The sequence below is a fragment of the Cricetulus griseus genome, chromosome 2 (assembly GCF_003668045.3).
Source record: "Cricetulus griseus strain 17A/GY chromosome 2, alternate assembly CriGri-PICRH-1.0, whole genome shotgun sequence".
In the NCBI taxonomy this organism is placed as follows: Eukaryota; Metazoa; Chordata; class Mammalia; order Rodentia; family Cricetidae; genus Cricetulus; species Cricetulus griseus.
In genome coordinates this window covers 273708565-273729998 of record NC_048595.1, presented here as the reverse complement: position 1 = coordinate 273729998, position 21434 = coordinate 273708565, and the positions used below count along the sequence as shown (strand labels likewise).

General features: G+C 35.3%; 1 long non-coding RNA gene across 17 annotated transcripts in view; it reads left to right on the top strand.

The window, feature by feature from the left end:
- Positions 1-593: 593 nt before the first annotated feature.
- Positions 594-21434, top strand: part of LOC103163816 — a 117135-nt gene continuing 96294 nt past the window's right edge. For all 17 annotated transcript variants that reach the window (XR_003482623.2, XR_003482628.2, XR_003482625.2 and 14 more), the window contains exons 1-2: positions 594-1700; positions 3275-3465. This is a non-coding gene — a long non-coding RNA (uncharacterized LOC103163816). The remainder of the gene's footprint in view (positions 1701-3274; positions 3466-21434) is intronic.

The window sequence follows — 21434 nt, the reverse complement described above, 5'->3', positions numbered from 1 at the left end:
GGTTCCTGTTAAAATGGAGGAGTGTGCTAGACATACTGTGGCCGATAGGCTGAAGATGGATGCCCCAACATTTACAGAGGAACTTTGGGTGACTGTCCAGGTAGCAAGATGTCCTGTCAATTCTAGAGTTTATATATTATCCTTCTGTGGTCTTTGATAGAGTTGAAGACAGATAGTTATGGTTATAGTTTTCTTCAGTTATTATAAAAAATAAGTTACCCTTTTTATTTAGACAAAAAAGAGGAGATGATGGGGGAAATACTTCTGCATATGTTTATAAATAAAGTACTTGCTTGGCCAATGAGACAGCAGGTTAGGCTGGACTAGGAGTCAAAGAGGATTCTGGGAAATGTAGTAGAGAAATGGTGTTCCAGACAGGAAGTGACATAGCAAGGAGACTCATATTTAAGAAGAGGAAAAAGGAAGTGTCGCTCTCTTTCCCCTCGGCTCCTGCTCCAGCGGCACGATGTGATCCACCAGCTAGGAGGGACGCCAATAAGGCGTCCAATAAGATAAGTCTTATAAAATATATAGATGTATGATAATTGATACTGAGCTAACAGATGAGAATCCTAGTCATTGGCCAAGCAGCATTGTAACTAATACAAGTCTCTCTATGTATTCATTTGGGCCTAACTTGGGCAGGTGGCTGGCGTAAAGCTTACACATGGCAGTGGGGCTCAGCGGCTTTTGGCAGAAAGATTTATTGTAACATTTATTGTAACAGAGGACAGCATTATGAACTTATTTAACAGCATTGCAGATACAGTACAGTAAGTCAAGGTTTCTTTAGGTCTTCAGAATAGCATGGTGCACAAAATTCTGAAATTCACAAAATTTTATATTAGGAACACAGGATTGAAGCACTTCTTCAATATTTCAAAATAATGATTAATGTGAAGGTTGTGGTACTAAAATCAAAGGTATACAAAAAATCTTAAGGTATAATTTAAGTTTGATTATATGAAAATAAACAAATATCTCTATGGCATTTAATATCTTACATACATCATCAAGAAAAGAGAAGTATTTGATTATTTTGCAGTTAAAATTAAGTAGTGTGTGAATTCTACCCCTTGCCTAAACTTTATTCTGTGTAACATAATTAACATAATAACTCTTTGCTGTTTCTAAGTGTGCTTGCCTGCATCTTAAGTCCTGAATTCCAGTATTCTACCTTCCTGTTTGTGTTAATTTTCTCATGTATCTTAAACAAATTTTGATCATTAATTTGTGTAATTTACCTATAATGACATGGACAAGTAATCCCAACTATTCAACAGTCTCCTTTAGAATGAGAAACACGATCTAATTTAGTGTAGGTGTCATCGAGCCCAGAGAAAACAAATTACATCAGAGTGAGGAGTGTAATTACTTAACAAATAAATGGCCCTCAGCTGACAGAGTAGGTATCTAAGAATGGTCTCTTCTTCACTACATCAATTATAGGTAAGCTGAGTGAAAAGCTTCTAGCTTTATGGAGAATGGTATCCAGAATAGATTAATGGCATTCAATTTAAAACCATCAGTTTATCCAGTCAATCAATACAAAAATCATGCATATGCTGGAACAGATAAACATTTCTTAATGTTTTTCTCAGTCTTGCCTCTAATTGTTATATATACTTAGGATAGATAGTAAATTACCTTTCTTTTCTCAGGGTAGAAAGTGCTTTGGTTCAACTTAAGTTGAGAAACAGGTGGGTGTCAGTTAAGAGGTCTGAGTAATCTATAGGGCCTCAGTATTTATCCCTAGTACACGAATGGATTTTGGGAGCCCATTCCCCATAGAGGAATACTCTCTCTTCCTAGTCACACAGGGGAGGGTCTAGGCCCTGCTCCACGTGATATGACAGACTGTGGAAATCCCCCATGGAAGTCCTCACTCTCCCTGTGGAGCAGAAAAGGGATGGACTAGGGGGCCGATGGGAGAAAGGGGAGGGGAGGTTGGGAGGGCGAGGGAACTGGGATTGACTTGTAAAACAAACGTTTCTAATTTAAATAAAATATGAAAAAATTAAAACACACACAAAAAGAGAGAAACAGGTAATTAAGTGACCTCAGTTAAATATGTGTGTGTGGACAAAGGCTGTGATAAATAGTTGTCATAGGTATAGGGGAATGGAGGAGAGTCCCACAGATAAACAGGAAATTGTCTATTACACTCAAATCAACATTAATAAACATCATGCTCATATGGTAATTCATTATTTTTAATCCCCCAGAATTTAGGTTTCAATCTGAATTTTTATAGAAAAGTGATTTTACCTTAAGTTTTGTTTTTTCTTTAATAATGAGTACATTTAAGATATAGGTGTACTTGTGCATGACATTTGTAATCAAAGTATAAAGTTTTAATTAGGAAGAATGTGAAGGAACTCTCAACTGTAATTCATATACAAAAAGCAAGATCATCTAGCTTTATATAGAGAAGAAACGGCAAGCACAGATGATTTCATGAATCTGTTATAGTCATTGAGTATTGGGTTTTATTTTTAGTTTATATCTGCATGTTTTACTGTGTGGTGTCTCCATGGATCTGTGTAGGTCTGTTCATAAATGTATGGACTCTTAACTGGGTGTGGATGCATGGGCATTTGTGGGAACATGCCTGTGGAGGATTGAGGCTAATGTCCAAACACTAGATTGTGCCCTGGATACCCATGGTCTACCTCTTGAATGTCAAAATTACAGATAGGATGCTAAACTCACACTACATTAGCTGGGGTGCTTTGCTACTCCGTTCTTTATTCTTGCCATAGCAAGCTCTTTACCCACAGGGATGTTTCATTACTCCCTGATGACTTTATATAACTTAAAACTGAACAGGTCATTTGAAAGAAGCAAGTTACAACACATTCTAAATGTTCCAAATGATAATTTGATAGATTATCTTGCAGTACTTAATTATTCTGATGATGCCAATTATTTAACGATATGGAGAACATTTATAAAATTATATGAAATGATAGAAAATCTATTGTGCTTGTAACACAATATACTTAATTCCAGCTTCCATCACCCCCTTCTTTAATTATAACTGGAATACTGCAAATGACATTGGTTTCAGCATGATTGATTACCCATCATACATTAAGTTGTATTTCAGGCATCAATCATTCTTTTTTAACTGTTCATCTATTTTGTGCTACTGTAACACCTAATGAAAAATCTCATAGCACTTGTTGCACTGTATATGTATTCTGGGCAGTCTCTACTGCTTCTGGAATATCACTTTAGGAAATGCTTTTTATTGTGTCTTTCATATTTGAAGATTCAGTATACAACAAAATGCCTAACACTGTTTTCAACATCTAAGAGATTAATCTACTGAATGAAATAGCATCTTGAAAGTACACAGCTCTCCAAGAAGGTCCTGGGTTTTGGGCAAGTAAGGCCTCCCTTGCTGCTGCATTTCTGAGTGATTCTAGTGAGCATAGGAGAAGCAACACATTTCTTCATCAGGTGAGTCCTAGAAAAATAATTATGAAAACCTCACAGATAGTGGAACCCATAGTGCATTTACTCCACTGTGATTTTTGTCATGGTCCAGAACACAAGACAAAAAATAGAATCCAATGTATAGAAAAATATATTATGAACCTTAACTTATATGATAGCTCTCTCTTTCAACTATTGGCAATTTATAATCTGCACCTTCTGCATAAATTCAAATACATATTCCACGTGTCTATATGCTATGTCTTACTGATTTGTCTCACTCCCGTAAAGAAAGATAATAGTAAATTTATAGGTTCTATTATATGACAACTTACTTATATTCCATGTTCACATTTTAACAATAAGGTTATTACTGTCTCAAATGAATAGACAACACAACTGAAATATACAAAGGGCATATAAGTAATAAACAGAAATATAAGGTTTCAGTCTAAGTCTGTGAACACAACAGGTAATACATACATACTCCATGGACACAGATCTTTTGTTGGTCATTGAATTTCCTTAAACAAACCTTGAAGCTTTCAGAATTTGTCCCATGCCATGGCTGGCTTTGGATCCACAAATTATTTTGTTCTGTTCATATCTCTTTTTGGTGATGTAATGCTTAGTGTGACATTCTAATACCCTATTTTCCCCTCAAGAATTCCACCACAATTTTATGATGCTAAGTGAACTATTAAGTTTCGTCAAGTGAAATTATACACAATGAGATAAAGCTATGAGCAAAATGCTACATATATTGACCATTGAGTGATTTATTGCAGGTTAAGTATACCAACTTTCTGATCTAAAGGTCTCTCTACTTAGGTTATGGAAAATAAAAATTTTAAAATGATTGATAGATTATCTGAGGTCCTAGAAATAAGTCACAACATTTTTAAAGAAAATTAAGCTAGGGTTTCTTAAGAGTTTGAGCTTAAAAATAAAGGGGTCTACACCAGGCTGATGAAACCCACAGAAACAGCTGACCTGAACAAGGGAGAGCTCTTGGTACCCAGATTGATAGCTGGGAAACCAATATGGGACTTATGCAGACCCCCAGAATGTGGGTATCAGTGAGGAGACCTTGGAAATCTTTGGGACCTCTTGTAGTAGATCAGTACTTATCCGTAGCATAGGAATGGACTTTGGGAGCCCATCCGCATGGAGGGATACTCCCTGAGCCTTGTCCCTGAGCCTAGACACAAGGGGGTTGGCCTAGGCCCTAGTCCAAAGAATAAGACAGACTTTGAAGATTCCCTGTTGAAGGCCTCACCTTCCCTAGGGAGCAGAAAGGGTATGGGATAGGTAGGGTGTTATTTGGGGGGCAGGAGAGGAGGGGAGGGAAAGGGACCTAGGATTGACATGTAAAATAATTTTCTTTCTAATTAAAATAAAAAGATTAAAATATAAAAATAAAGACATTTTGAAGCAGATCATCTAAGCCTCTATGATCCACACAAACTTTCACTACATTTGGCCACTTTTTGTAACAACCCTTTGTCTACCTTCTATACAAGAAAATGTCCTCACTTTGGTTCTCTTTTCCACATTAGAGATATATTCTTATTTGCTCCATAAACTATATTCCCAGAAAAATAGAATTCAAGGACCTAGAAATAAGTGTGCTAACTGAAACTCCCTGTAATAATTTGAGTTGGCTGCACATCAGACTTCTTTGATCTCTCTACAGTAAAGGGAGTGTACACAAGCCTTGAATCAGCTCCAGTGACCACAGCACAGAAAAATAGTTGAAACTGATCTTACTGTGGCTATGCCAAGGAATGGGGATGTTTTAAGTATACCGTCTTCAGCACTGCATTCCATAATCCATCAAACCAATTGAAGCATTTTAAAGTAATATAGGATTTGATAATAAAAATGACCATGTTTCCAAATATTTATTTACTGTACCTACTCCAAGCCAGGCCAGTGATGAGTACCTCAGTTTTTTAATATTAGTTTGTGGACCATATTTATAGTTCCATTGTAGGATAAAAGTCTTCTGAAGTGGTAAGCTGACATAGTCACATTCCTCTATCAAATTAGATAACTAAATAAACCCTTCAGTAACCATTCAGTGTATACCTTGCTTATCATGGTAAATTCTTCAATAGTAGAGTTCATACTAATATCCCCATACTAAATGTGCATTTAGGAGATGTATACAACCAACACTTGATTCTGTCCAACACACCACTAGTTTAATATTTTGATAGCAAACTTAAAGATCCTCTTTTAATATCAGTGGTAATTGTGGCTAAAAATAAAGAGAGTGAGGGGACTTTTTGCAGCTGAATATATATTCTCTTGTGATACTATATGGCTTAATATTCAACTTCAAAAATGGAGCAATAGAAAATGAATATGATTCAGAAGTTTCACTCTATTAGTTTTTGCTAATATCTTAATTAACATCAGCCAGGAGGTTTATACCCAAGTAGAAGAACACCCCTCAATTTCTAGTTTCCATATGCCATCTCATATTTGTTCCAACTCCTTTCATTCAAGTGACAGACCCTCTTCTGATGAAAGTTTGACCCAGAAGTAGTTTTCTTTGGGGAAATGATATTCTAACAGCTTCACATTTCACATAAATAGCAAATATTTGGTTGTCTCTTCATAGAAATTCTGGTTCCTTTGAGCATTCATAGAGAGACATATTTTACATAGCTCTCCATGATCAAGTCTTTCATTTTTTTCTTTTGAGCTTACTTCATGAGTGGCCATCAAATACTTCAAAAGTTTACCCAGGATAATAAAATCATAATATCATCAGGTATTTAAGAAAATAGTCTTTTGCAAAACACTTATTTTTAGTTCACAAGAAAAATCTTCACAGAATGATTTTAATAAAATAAGTCAGGGGTCAGAATGTAAGGTTGGTACTATAGATACAAGGACTACAGAAGCACAGTTCCTATGAGGGAGATCATGGAGAACATATAATGTCCCCAGTATAAGTTGAATCAGTGGAAATGAAACCCCAATTTTTCTTTTTCGACTCTTGTGTCTTGCTAGTATCTCACACAGTCTAAGCCAGTTGTGTACCAGACAACAACATAGATCTTGCAAATGGTCCTTAGCAATTACTTCTCCATGATCCTAAGCAAACTGACAAAAGGCAAAGAGCAAGGTCAGAGAAGACATGTAAGTACTGCTACACAATGTAAATCCTAAGTTTTTACACATCCAGCACATGAAATCAATAGTACTGAGCAGGAGGGGTCAAACAATCCAGAAAAAGAAAATATAAAGTAGAAGGTGATTTGGATTAACACACACACACACACACACACACACACACACACACACACACACACACACACACACACACACTGGGTCCTTAATACAATATAACTGCATGGTTTGGCATTTGGTATGATCAACCTTGTGGTTTGTCATCTGCATCCACCAGAGACATGCTCCCTCATGCATTTAAAGTCTGCCATATACTGCTTTGGAGAAATTTTTCCCACTGTAGAGTAAAGAAAAAACGACACCAAATGACAAGAGAATCTCAAAAGTGCAATAAATAAATGAATGAAGAGTCAGTAAACCTTCCATCTCTGAGCCACCCTTGTTTCTCGAATCAATCTTATTTTTTTATTATCAGAAACATTGAGATGGATACTCATCCATCCAGGTGGAACAGTGCTGAGGCAAAATTAAAGCTGAAAATCAAAGGATAAATGAACTGGGTTGACATCTCAGAAGCACATGGACCACAAAACTACCCTAGCTGTTCTGGGTCTACTGTATATCCCAACTGTTAAGATAATAAATTTTTGCTACTTTTGGTACAAAAAAAAATGTTATTTTCAGCAATTGTCATCACAAAACTTCTGTTGAACTCTGAGGATAACTGAAGCATAAAAATACATAACTACAAAAATGGATAGAAAGTTCATCTTCTTTTATTTTCTTTTTTAAAACCTCAAGAGTGTGTTCTTTAATGTAAAAAGATTACAACCATGTAAGTAAAATATCACAATGTATCATGCTAGTTACTCTAGTCATATAATTTTAATATGTATATACATGTGGTAAATTACTTATAGATTTTTCAAGATCATACAATGATGTGTTAACACATGCTATTTGGTTTGTGATAAATGATGTAATCATGTGGCTGTTAAGATTTTTATTGACTGTCACATAGAGAATAAGGAAGTTACAAACATATGAAATAGCAAGCACTCTTTTATAACTGTTGTCTTATATCCCTGGGGAGATACAGAAATTTGTGTTCTGTGCTCCTCAACACAAGGGCAATGCTCTATGTGAGTTTTGTATATAAATAAATGAAGGTAATATCATTATAAGGGAAGCATGCTATGGAATTCTCTCAGAATTCGTACCACTTTAATGATCATTTCACACAGCTGCAGAGCAATCAAACGCAGAAGCACTCAATAGATTGGCAAAACATATCTGTTTCCAAAATTACAAAATTTATTTGATGAAATGATCTCTTCTCTTGAGGATTTACTGGCATAAAGCAATATCCTGAACATTTTAGACATACATCATCACAGCCAGGATGCACAAGGAAGACGAATTTCCAGAGGGAAATAATATTTTCAAAAATCAGTGGTAACTGATAAAGGGAGTCTCTAGAAGTCAAGAAAGTTGCATGTGGGTGTTTTAGTGTGCTGTGAGCACCGAGACACTTTAAATACCAAAAATGTGCTTTTTTCTTCTTGGTTATCATAGGAATACAGATTTATTTTTTATCTGGTTACAAAGTATAATACCTGATGTCATGTACTGAATATAAATGCAGAGGATGTATGCTCTTAGCTTTATTTAAAAATTATAAAATGCATTTAAATACTAGATACAAAGTACCATAATAAATATGTTTTGTTTGTCTATCTTGATCTATCTGGACAGTGTTAAATTAGATACCACCGTTGGGAAGGCACTGGGTAGAGACCACGGATAAAAAGACAGGGTAACATTCCATTGCCATCATAAGGGACATATAACAAAATATTCCCTCTTGAATTAGTAGCAGTCACAGCTGATGAGAATTTAGTTAAATTAAGATTATAAATTTTGTGAATCTTTAATGTATAAACAATCCCTCCTCTTTGGATACATTAATTGAATTGCTAATATATCACTAATAAAAGGACTTCTGTTGTCTTCATGTCAGGCATGAACATGATTAATTTTCATTAGACAAAATTCTCTTTAATACCCTGTAAATATTCAATATTAATGAACATTACTATTCTAAGTATTTGGGCTTTGACAGAGAAATACTTTATTCTGCCCTCTAAAGAAAGGTCATGTTGTAATTTGAGTATATTTGATTTTTGTATTTCTCTCGTGTGTAAAATTTCTGTCAGTTGGTGAAGTTATTAAACCACTATGTTTATAATGATTAAAGTGGTTTAATTTGCGTCTTTTTGCTGTTTGTTTATAAGTATCAAATACTACCCTTCTAGAAACATCCAGTTCATTCTCACTTTAGTGATGTCATTTCATTAGCAGATAATCTCTATTCACTATTTTCAGTGTGGGTTAATTAACTGAAATATTATGTATGCATCTATATTCCTTAAGTGTTCCTTAAGGATAAATCTATGTGGGCCAATAAGCTGTTTCAGTATCATCTAGTTTCTTCTTCATTACATAATTTTCATGCATAATTAAACTTTTATAAAATACCTACTATAAATAATAAACATGCTTTATTGGCATTTAAAACAGTATTTGATAGTGAATGATAAGAATTCACATTTACACCATCTTTTTCCATTTCCCATCAGATTGTCTTTGTGTCACTTGTGTTTTCAATGCTCCTCACAATGTAGTGTGGATCTTTTCTTCTTACAGTTTCCCTGTCAATATCATTTCTAAGACACACATGGTAAGAGCCAATTGTCTCAGGTTTCATCTATCTAAAAAGTCATTATCTTATCTTCATTTTAGAGAATAATTTTACTTGATACAGAATTTATCACCCATCAGTTTTCTCTGCGGACATTTTATTCCAGAGCATTCCATAGTTTCTTTACTCTTTCTAGAGAGAAGATAATATTTGATGTTGAAGTTCTTTTAGCTTTCCTCTTGTAGCCTTCAAAGTTTCTTAGCAGTCATGGGTTTCACTAAAATGTGTCAGTAAATAGATTGTTAAAATATATCCTTATTGGTCTTCTGGGTGCGTAGTATTTTTAAAAATATATGACCAGAATTTCTTCAACCAGGAATGGGATTTGTACTTAATCCCATATCTTTCTTCTTTTGCCTCTATTTCTACTAAAATTCTGGAAGTCTTACTTTGTGGATTTTTGTTCTCTCCATGGAGTGCTCTAAGACCCCATGACTCTGCTAGTTTTAATTTTGCTATTAAATGGTCATAGCTACTTTTTGACTTAGTTAATATTTTAGCTTTGCAACTAACTATTTAAGTGCTGATTCTGGATTCTAGCCTTCCTCTAACATGCTTCAGGATTTCATTATTTATTCTCTATCATGGTACAATTAATTTTGCAGTGTATTATTGACAGTGTGGTCCTACTGATTACTCTGTAGGTTTTTCTCTTCTTTAGGCTTCAAGTGTAATCTTTGTGTCAATATTGATTAGTGAGCAACTACTGACTCTAAATACACCAATGCCATCAATTTTCTACACATGGTGAAGATAAGGTCAGAAATCAATGTGTTCATCCTATTTATTTTTCTGTGTGGTGTGTACTCTTGTCAAGTAAATAATAGAATTAATTGTCTGTAGTTCACATCACCAATATATTGAGTATAAACACATTTATTGGGGTACATTTATTTTTGCTTTTCTTTATTAAGTGCTATATCAATATTTGAAGCAGTTTCTTTTTATAAACTATTTCTTTTTCCTACTGATTGTCTACTAATTGTGACTTTGTATAATATTAATTGGTGATATAGCTTATGTAAAAGACAAGTTTTTTGGTGACATTTTTATTCTTTTTTTATTTCATTTCATATCCATCTGTGATAAAATACCCTGATGAAAGCAACTTGGGAGAGAAAGGGTTTCTTTGCACTCACAGTTTCAGGTTATGTTCTGGAAAACCAAGGCGACAATAACTTAAAATATTACATCACACCCGCAGCTGGGAACAGTAAGAATTGGATGTATGTATGCATGGAGTTGCTCAGCTATTCTACGGTCCAGGCCTTACTTAAACACATCCTTTCTTAGGCAAAGTCTTCTCATAAAAATTAAGGCAGTTAAGGCAATCTGACACAAACATTCCAACAGGACACATGATCTATGCAATCCTACCCCAAGACTCTCTTACAGGTAATTCTTCTGTGAAATTGACACACTGGTACCTAGCTATCGCTTTGCTCATATTTACCTACATTATCCTCCATCCAATCCCCATTCAAGTATCAACTTTTCTTGCTCATATTGCCTCACTTTGTTTCCATGTCATTGTCATTTGTGTATGTGTTAGTATGTAAAATCTAGCCTCTTATATGCCAGAAAATGTAATATTCTGGTGTGGTGATATATTGTTTATTATCTAGTAAAGCCACCGAGGACCAGAATGCAAAGCCAGCCACACTAGTTAGCTATAGATGCCAGGCAGTGATGGTATACACCTTTAATTCCAGGACTCGGGAGACAGAGACAGATGGATCTCTGTGTCCAAAGCCACCCTGGGTTACACAAGAGTGCACTGTATAAAAGAGTAACAGAGTTCATGCTTTTAATCCCAGCACTAGAGAGGTATATAAGGAAGAATCAAAGGCTCTCACATGGGATTAGTCTCCAGCCACACTACAGATTCATGGAGCCAGGATCACCTCAGTCTAAGGTAAAGGTAGGAGCTGGTGGCTGGCTACTTTGCTTTTCTGATCTTCAGCTTGAGCCACAATATCTCTCTCTAGGTTTTTATTATTCATTCTACATTCAAGTTGAGTTTATTTTGCTCTTTTATATTCTGTCAATTTCTTGTGAGTGTTGTAGGCTGAGGATTCCTGTCCTGACTGCCTGCTCCCAAATAATCAGCAGCAGCTTCTCAAATAACTGGCTCAAAGACCTAATATAAATTATAAATGCTCAGCCAACAGCTCTGACTTGTTATTTACCTACTCTTACAACTTAACCCATTTCTTTTATCCCATTTTGTGAGTTCTGACTGATTCTCCATCTGTCTGGATATTCCTCTGACTCTTGCCTTTCTTCGTCTCATCATTCTCAGTTTGTCTTTCCTGCCTAACTTGATCTTATTCAGTTATTGGCCAGTCAGCTTGTTTATTAACCCAATCATAGTGACATATATTTACATAGCATACAGAAGAATTATTCCACAGCCAAATGTCATAATTTCACTCTTATTGCCAAATACAACCCCACTCTGAATATATGCCATATTTCCTTGTTTACTTTTCTCTTGGAGGACCTTGAGGATATCTTAAGCTTTCTTGTGGGAATAGTGACATAAGAAACATGGATACTCAGCTCTATTGTCTGCTGACTAAGATCCCTTTAGGTAGATGACGTCTTTGAAGGTGTCATGGGCACACTTTCTACATAGTCCTTAACAACAGCACAAATTTGTCTCCTAAAATTTCCTCTATATTCTGCATCTGTGTTCTCAGACAACATTGCCTTCTTTTTAGAGTGATTTTTAAAGCTAAGAACATAGCCATCACTGTAACTTTCCATAAGTACATAGGTGTTAGTTTTCTTTTTTCTTGTGTTGTTATACAGATGCATCTCTACTCACACAAATAAAAAAGCCAAACTGGTATCTATAAAATTTTGCTCAATTTGAAGAGACTAAAATTTTAGTTAGAAAAAATTCATTTAGACAAAATAATCAGGAAGTGTTAAGGCTTAGTTTTGTTCATTTGATGTTTGTGTGGTGCGTGCGTGCGTGCGTGCGTGCGTGCATGCGTGCGTGCGTGTGTGTGTGTGTGTTTATGTGTGTGTTTATGTGTGTATGTATGAATGTGTGCCACTTGTAAGTGTACTCTGAGAAGAGAGAAGTGGGTATCTGACCCAATGAAGCTCATGTTACAAATGATGAAAAGCACCCAGACTTGGATTTTGGAAAGTGAACCCAGGTCCTCTTCCAGAGGAGCCAGTGTTCTTAACCATGAGTCATCTCTAAAGCCCTAGAAAACCTAATTCTCTTTCAACTACTACATTACATTGCTAAAAGCTGAAATGTAAATTAGTCTTCTTTCTTGCCAATATTTTTATCAGTTTCATATGAATATTTATTATTTCTTTAGTGTCATTTCACATATGTTTCCTCCTTTTAATCAACATTTTACACAGTACTTAGGAATTTCATATAAGGCAAGATTATACACTACCATATCCCCAGATGGCTATTATTTTCTAAAGATTTGATGTGCATAATACACAGGCTTTACTCTGACTGCTGATTGAAGGGCAGTCTTCTGGACCTGGTTATTGCTACTGTCTATGCAATGACAGTTCAGTAAACACATTCTGACTGATCTGGACAAACTATTCAACCCTGTGTACTTGTCTCCTCCTTTCTCCTCACTTTGCATTTCATTTTGAATATCTTCATATCTACTTTTGACTCTTCACTGCATATGTGAGGTGTATTTTGTTGTTGCTTTTGTTCTGTTAAATCTTGGTTGGATGCTGTGCATAGAAAGTAGGATCACATTAATGAGTCAAATTAGCTAAGAAACTAACTTTTATCAATTTGCCTTCACCCTGTGACATCTGGAAGACTAATTGGGGTAATCAGTGGAACAGAAATATTCAAGAAATGCCAATAATCACAGAAAATTAACCTGAAAATATAAGGACAGAGTAGTTGGTTCAAAGGATAAAAAGATCATACCATAAATATCTTTAGATTCTAGAACCCATGTAGAATCCAACTAGGTGTTACTGTTGACTACAACCCCAGAACCACAGAGGAAGACACAGGAATCACTTGGAAAGCTGATTAGCCAGACTAGCAAGAATCATTAACTGTGAGACCATATGCCGCCTAATAAATAGTGACCGAGAAAGACACCATCATCAACATCCCATCTCTGGGTGGACACTTGTGCGTGCACACATACACACACACAAACACACAAGTACCCAAACACATGGAATGAGCACACATTCAGACAAGCACAGTAAACAAATAAGCATGTCATGACATGTATTATAATCATGACATGAAAATTATAGGTTCATATTCTGAATTTTCTGATTTTGTATCTTGAGTAGGTTAGCATAGTTGTCTATATTTTGCAAGTTCTTATAATTTTCATTCTTAGTCTTTACTCTCCTTCTTTCTAATTAGATACAAAACATTTGGAAGTAAAGATGTCTTTCTTAATTCTTCCCTAATCCTCCAGGTTATCTATAATACAGTACCTTTTCTTCTGTGTTGGTAAATATTATTGAATAAAATATTTCTTTTCAATGAATTTAAATTTCATTAAACTATTTTTTCCTCTTTTATATATTAGGTATATGTGATTTTTTAGTAAGAAAATTTCTAGTGATTTACATGGATGTTTTTAAAGATAGTTCACATGAAATGATTTATTTTTTATATAAATGGGAGAACAAAGTCATCTCTTGATTATTTATTCTGGCCACTAAGCTTTAATGTTGGGAGAATTCCAAGGAGAAGGTTGATAGTGGCAAGTAGAGGAGAAATTTGAAAAGAAAAACCTTTATTTAGAGATAGGAAGAGAGAGAAAGAAAGATGGATTTTTTTTTTATTTACTCTATTGGGAGAAAGAATTTTCTTCAGAAAGGATGTCTTTAGTTCTGCATGTAAATGAGATTTACTATTCACCATCAGGTTAAGTTCTACAATTGTACATGAATATCACATAAGCATGGGCTTGCATGTATTCAAAAGCAACACTAAATAAGGACATGAATTGATCAATGACAAGTTTTACTTGGTACAATTTGATAACAGCTCTGTCTTGTTTGTTGTAGAACAAAAATGTGACCTCATTTAATCAATGATAAATACTAATTTATTAAAATCCTGAAGAATAAGAAGGGGCTATCATTAACAGGAATAAATAACAGAGTTCTCTGTGTTCAGCTCCCAATAGGATTGAATTTTTTTTTTTACTCTTTCCATGTTGTAATATTTTAAGGACTATAAATGTACGCATTAATAAGAAAAGGTTTTATATTGAATTAAAAACTTTAAATAGAGCCAGGAGGTGGTGACCTTTAATCCCAGCACTCAGGAGGCACAGGCTGGTGGATGGATCTCTGTGAGTTCCAGACCAGTCTGGTCTACAAGAGCTAGTTCCAGGACAGCCTCCAAAGCAACAGAGAAACCCTTTCTCAAAAAAACCAAACCAAACAAAACAAAAAAGAAACTTTAAACAGAGTTTCACTTTTAAAATGCAATGTACAAATTGCCTTTTTAAACAATATAAGAGGTTTTAGACACCATCTGAAGCAATTGTGCACTCATATTTTTTTTAATTTCTCAGTTAATGCCATTAAAACTAACACCCCTGAAAACAGAAAATTATAATTACAGAAACTATTGGTTAATCCAATGTAATTTTCACTTTTTTAACATATTGTATTTGTTCTCTTTTTTTTGAAACACAACTAGGAAACTGAGAATTGAGCAATTTAATGGAACAAAAATAAGAAAATCACTAAGCCAGTGGCAAGAAGACCATTTGAAACACACTTATAACTGTACCACAGATGTGCCTGATACTATGACAGCACCTCAACAGGCATAAATATTTCTTTCTTTGGTTTCTGTTGACAACAGGACTTGGTAAAATTGCTTATAAAAATTGCATTTGTGTGAGAGATTTATCCACTCTGCTGATAGAATATGGGTCTCAGTAGCTATGGTGGTAATTGCTTTTACTGAGCCAATTTTGAAAAGGAAATAGTTTATACAAATCCAAGTAATTCACAGATCAAATTGGTGAGTAGAATAGGAAAAAGAGTCATTTTATTGTATTTAAATACAACAAACACATTCATATTATTAAATAATTTATTTTCACATAAATATCCTACAGAAAATTATAGCTATAAAACAAAAACTTTAAATTAAATTTACAATTGTATTAATAGGCAATAAAACACCTCACTTACCCTGCCAACAATGTTATTTTATAGTTGACATCTCTCAGCAATTTTTGTCCTGTAGGTCAAAGATGTTAAAATATGAAAAATTATACTTATCAAATTTCTTACAAATTAGTTTAGTCAATAAAACATATAGCTTTATACTTGTATAAACACGAATTAACTTTGAAAAATAGCAATTGTCACAAACACCACTGTAAATGCTAAGGTTATATTATAAAATGTTTACAAGAAGGTACACATTTCTCCTTAGGTTTTTTTAATTTAATTTCTACAAATTATAATTTCACATGTCAATCCCTTCTCCCTCTCCCCCCTCCCTCCTAATCCCCCACCATCCCCTTCCTCCATCCACTCCCCATAGACGGTAGAGCCCTCCATGGGGGCTCCCCAAATTCCACAACATCATCCTGGGCCAGGCCTAGGCCCTCCCCCTTGTGTCCCAGATGAGAGCATCCCTTCACTTCACCAGGGATGGGCTCTCAAAGTCCCTTCTTTTTTTTTCATTCATTTATTTAGCTCATAAATAAAGTCATGCACATTTATCATACACAATACAGTATGTTCACAATGGCATGGCTAAATTAAACCAATTAACATGTAATATCACACATATTCATCATTTTTGTTTTGAGAACACTTAAAGTATACTATCTCACAACTTTTAAAATATAGCATATTGTTATCAACCATATTTATCATGCTCTCAGTAGACCTCAAGAATTCACAGAGCCCATGCCTCTTGTCCAACTGCAGTTTTATATCCTTAAACCAATCATTTCCCCATTGCTAAAAACCCACATTGAAGCCTAATAGCCACAATACTGCTCTCTGTTTCTGTAAGTTCATCATTTCTAGGTTACACATAAAATTGAAATTGTGTGACATTTGTCTTCCAGTGTGTCACTTATTTATTTATTTTTTTGGCAAGCATATAACTTTACTATTACTAAAGATGAAATCAAATTTGCATACACAGGTGAGCACTCTCAGAAACACCTTGGATTCATCACATATTTGAGTTTCAATTAGCATATATATATTTATATAAAAAGACCAATAATGGCAATATGTTATGCATCAATAGCAGCAACAGCTTTTCCATGTTCTGCAGTCATTTGAACAAAATTGTAGAGACATCCAGCAGACTCCATTCAAAAAGCAAAAAACAAAAACAAACAAACAAACAAACAAACAACAACAACAACAAAAAAGTAAAAAACGAAATCCCAAAACACAGCGCAGTTCTGTTACTCTTGTGGTACTTGGCACCATTTTTTTTTTTAATTAGCTTCTCAGTCATCATCTGGGAGGAAACCATTCTGAGCAACATCATTAAAAACAGCTCTGATAAAGCATGGTCACTACTATGGATCATAAGGAAGGACCACATATGAGTGAGAACATATCATGTTTGTTTTTTTGTGATTGGGTTACCTCGCTCAGAATGGGTTCTTCGAGTTCCATCCATTTTCCTGCAAATTTCAAGATTCCATTTTTTTTTCTGCTGAATAGTACTCCATTGTGTAAATGTACCACATTTTCTCTATCCATTCTTCGGTTGAGGGGCATCTAGGCTGCTTCCAGTTTCTGGCTATTACAAATAATGCTGCTATGAATATGGTTGAACATATGTCCTTGTTATATGAATGTGCTTCTTTTGGGTATATGCCTAAGAGTGGAATTGCTGGATCTTGTGGTAGACTCATTCCCATTTTCTTGAGGAATCACCATACTGATTTCCACAGTGGCTGTACAACTTGGCACTCCCACCAGCAGTGGAGGAGTGTTCCTCTTTCTCCACATCCTCTCCAGCATAAACTGTCATTGGTGTTTTTGATTTTGGCCATTCTGACAGGAGTAAGATGGTATCTCAGAGTTGTTTTGATTTGCATTTCTCTGATGACTAAGGATGTTGAACACTTTCTTATGTGTCTTTCAGCCATTTTAGATTCCTCTATTGAGAATTGTCTATTTAGTTCTGTACCCAACTTTTTAATTGGATTGTTTGTTTTTTGGGAGACTAGCTTCTAGAGTTCTTTGTATATTTTGGAGATCAGCCCTCTGTCAGATGTGGGGTTGGTGAATATCTTTTCCCAGTCTGTTGGCTGCCATTTTGTCTTGCTGACTGTCTCCTTTGCCTTACAGAAGCTTCTCAGTTTCAGGAGGTCCCATTTATCAATTGTTGACCTCAGTGTCTGTGCTAATGGTATAATGATCAGAAGTGGTCTCCTGTGCCGATTAATTCAAGGGTATTTCCCACTTTGTCTTCTAATAGTTTCGGTGTAGCTGGATTTATGTTGAGATCTTTGATCCATTTTGACTTAAGTTTTGTGCAAGGCCATAGGCTTGGGTTTAACTGCAGTCTTCTACATGTCTGCAACCAGTTTCGCCAGCACCATTTGTTGAAGATGTTCTCTTTGTTCCATCTTATAAATTTGGATTGTTTGTCAAAAATCAGGTGTTCATAGGTGTGTGGGGTAATATCAGGGTTTTAAATTCTATTCCATTGGTCTACCAGTCTATTTTTGTGCTAATACCAAGCTGTTTTCAGGACTGTAAATAGCTCTGTAATAGAGCTTGAAGTCAGGGATGGTGATGCCTCCAGAAGTTCCTTTATTGTATAGGGATGTTTTTTGGCTATCCTGGGTCTTTTGTTTCTCCATATAATGTTGGGAATTGTTCTTTCAAGGTCTGTGAAGAATTGGGTTGGGATTTTGATGAGGATTGCATTGAATTTGTAGATTGCTTTTGGCAAGATTGCCATTTTTACTATGTTGATCCTACTTATCCAAGAGCATGGGAGATCTTTCCATTTTCTGGTATCTTCTTTAATTTCTTTCTTTAGAGACTCAAATTTCTTATGGTACAGGTCTTTCACATTTTTGATTAGAGTTACCCCAAGGTACTTTATGTTGTTTGTGACAATTGTAAAGCGTGATGTTTCTCTGATTTCTTTCCCCACCAATGTGTCATCAGTGTATAGTAAGGCTACGGATTTTTTTGAGTTGATCTTGTATCCTGCCACTTTGCTAAAGGTGTTTATCAGCTGTAGGAGTTGCCTTGTATAGTTTTTGGGTCACTAATATAGACTATCATATTGTCTGCAAATAGTGAGAGTTTGACTTCTTCCTTTCAGATTTGTATTCCCTTGATCTCCTTTTGTTGTCTTATTGTTCTCGCTAGGACTTCAAGGACAATACTGAAGAGGAATGGAGAGAGTGGACAGCCTTGTCTTGTCCCCGATTTTAGAGGAATTGGATTGAGTTTCTCTCCGTTTAATTTAATGTTGGCTGTTGGCTTGCTGTATATTGCTTTTATTATGTTGAGGTATGTTCCTGTTATCCCTGATTTCTGCAAGACTTTTATCATGACGGGATGTTGGATTTTGTCAAAGGTTTTTTCGGCATCTAGTGAGATGATCATGAAATTGTTTTCCTCAGTCTGTTTATAAGGTGGATTGCATTGATGGATTTTCATATGTTGAACCATCCTTGCATCCATGGGATGAAGCCTACTTGATCTGGATGGATGATTTCTCTTATATGATCTTGTATTCGATTTGCTAGGATTTTATTGAGAATTTTTGCATCAGTGTTCATGAGGGATATTGGCCTGTAGTTCTCTTTCTTAGTTGTGTCTTTGTGTGGCTTGGGTATCAAGGTTATTGTAGCCTTGTAAAAAGAGTTTGGCAATGTCCCTTCTGCTTCTATTTTGTGGAACAATTTGAGGATTATTGGCATTAGCACGTCTTTGAATTTCTGGTAGAATTCTGAGGTCAATCCATCTGGCCCCGGGCTTTTTTTGGTTGGGAGACTTTTGATGACTGCTTCTATTTCCTTAAAGGTTATAGGTCTATTTAAGTTGCTTATCTGTTCTTGATTCAATTTTGGTAAGTGATAACTGTGCAGAAAATTGTCCACTACCTTTAAATTTTCCAATTTTGTTGTGTACAGGTTTTCAAAGAATGACCTGAAGATTCTCTGGATTTCTTCAGTTTCCATTGTTATGTTCCCCATTTCATTTCTGATTTTGTTAATTTACATGATCTCTCTCTGCCTGTTTGGTTAATTTAGATAACGGTTTGTCTATTTTGTTGATTTTCTGAAAGAACCAACTCTTTGTTATATTGATTCTTTGAATTGTTTTCTTTGTTTCAACTTTATTGATTTCTGCCCTCAGTTTGATTATTTCCTGTCATCTGCTCCTCCGGGGTGAATTTGCTTCCATTTTTTCTAGAGCTTTAAGCTGTGATGTCAGATCTCTGGTGTGGGTATTCTCTAGTTTCTTCATGTGAGCACTTAGAGCTATGAACTTTCCTCTTTGTACTGCTTTCAAAGAGTCCCATAAGTTTGGGTATGTTGTGTCAATATTTTCATTGAATCTAAGAAGTCTTTAATTTCTTTCTTTATTTCTTCCTTGACCTAGGAATGTTGCAAATGTGTGTTGTTCAATTTCCATGAGTTGGTAGGTTTTTTTTGCACTTTGATTTGTTTTTGATTTCTATCTTTAAAGCATGGTGGTCTGATAAGACACAGGGGATTATTCCAATTTTTTTTTATACCTGTTGAGGTTTGCTATGTTGCCAAGAATGTGGTCGATTTTTGGGAAGGTTCCATGTGATACTGAAAAGAAGGTATATTCTTTTGTGTTTGGATAGAAAGTTCTATAAATGTCTGTTAATCCCAATTGGGTCATAACTTCTGTTAGTTCCTTTGTCTCTTTGTTAAGTTTCTGTCTGGTGGTCCTGTCCAGTGGTGAGAGTGGGGTGTTGAAGTCTCCCACTATAACTGTGTGAGGCCTTATTTGTGATTTGAGTTTTAATAATGTTTCTTTTACGAATGTTGGTGCCTTTGTATTTGAGGCATAGATGTTTAGAATTGAGACTCTTCCTGATAGATTTTTCCTGTGATGAATATGAAATGACCTTCTTCGTCTCTTTTAATTGATTTTAGTTTGAAGTTTATCTTGTTAAATACAAGGATAGCTACCCCAGATTGTTTCTTGGGTCCATTTGATTGGAGTATCTTATCCCAACCCCTTACTCTGAGGTAATGTCTGTTTTTGAATTTGAGGTGTGTTTCTTGTATGCAGCAGAAGGATGGATTCTGTCTTCGTATCCAATCTGTTAGCCTGTGCTTTATATAGGCGAATTAAGACCATTAATATTGAGGGAAATTAAGTTCCATTCAGTGTTTATTCTTGTTTGTTTTTGATTTGTTGTTGGTACTTGTATTGTATGTGGATTTACCCTGCCTTTTATTTTGTGTTCTTGTAGAATGGGATTATCTATTGCCTATGTTTATGCGAGTGTAGTTAATTTCCTTAGGTTGGAGTTTTCCTTCCAGTACTCTCTGTAGGGCTGGATTAGTGGTTACATATTGTTTAAATCTGGTTTTGTCGTGGAATATCTTGTTTTCTCTATTTATAGTGATTGAAAGCTTTGCTGGGTATAGTAGTCTGGGATGGCATCCATTTTCTCTCAGAGTTGGTAGAATATCTATCCAGGTCTTTCTGGCTTTCAGAGTTTCCATGGAGAAGTCCGGTGTAATTCTGATAGGTTTGCCTTTATATGTTACTTGGCCTTTTTCCCTTGCTGCTCTTAATATTTTTTTCTTTATTCTGTATGTTTGGTGTTTTAATTATTATGTGACGTGGGGACTTTCTTTTGTGGTCCACTCTATTTGGTGTTCTGTAGGCTTCTTGTACTTTCATTAGCATGTCTTTCTTTAGGTTGGGTAAGTTTTATTCTATGATTTTGTTGAATATGTTTTCTGCACCTTTGAATTGGGTTTCTTCACCTTCTTCTATACCTATTATCCTTAGGTTTGGTCTTTTCACGGTGTCCCAAATTTCCTGAATATTTTGTGTTATGGTTTTGTTAGACCAGATTTTCTTTGCTTGA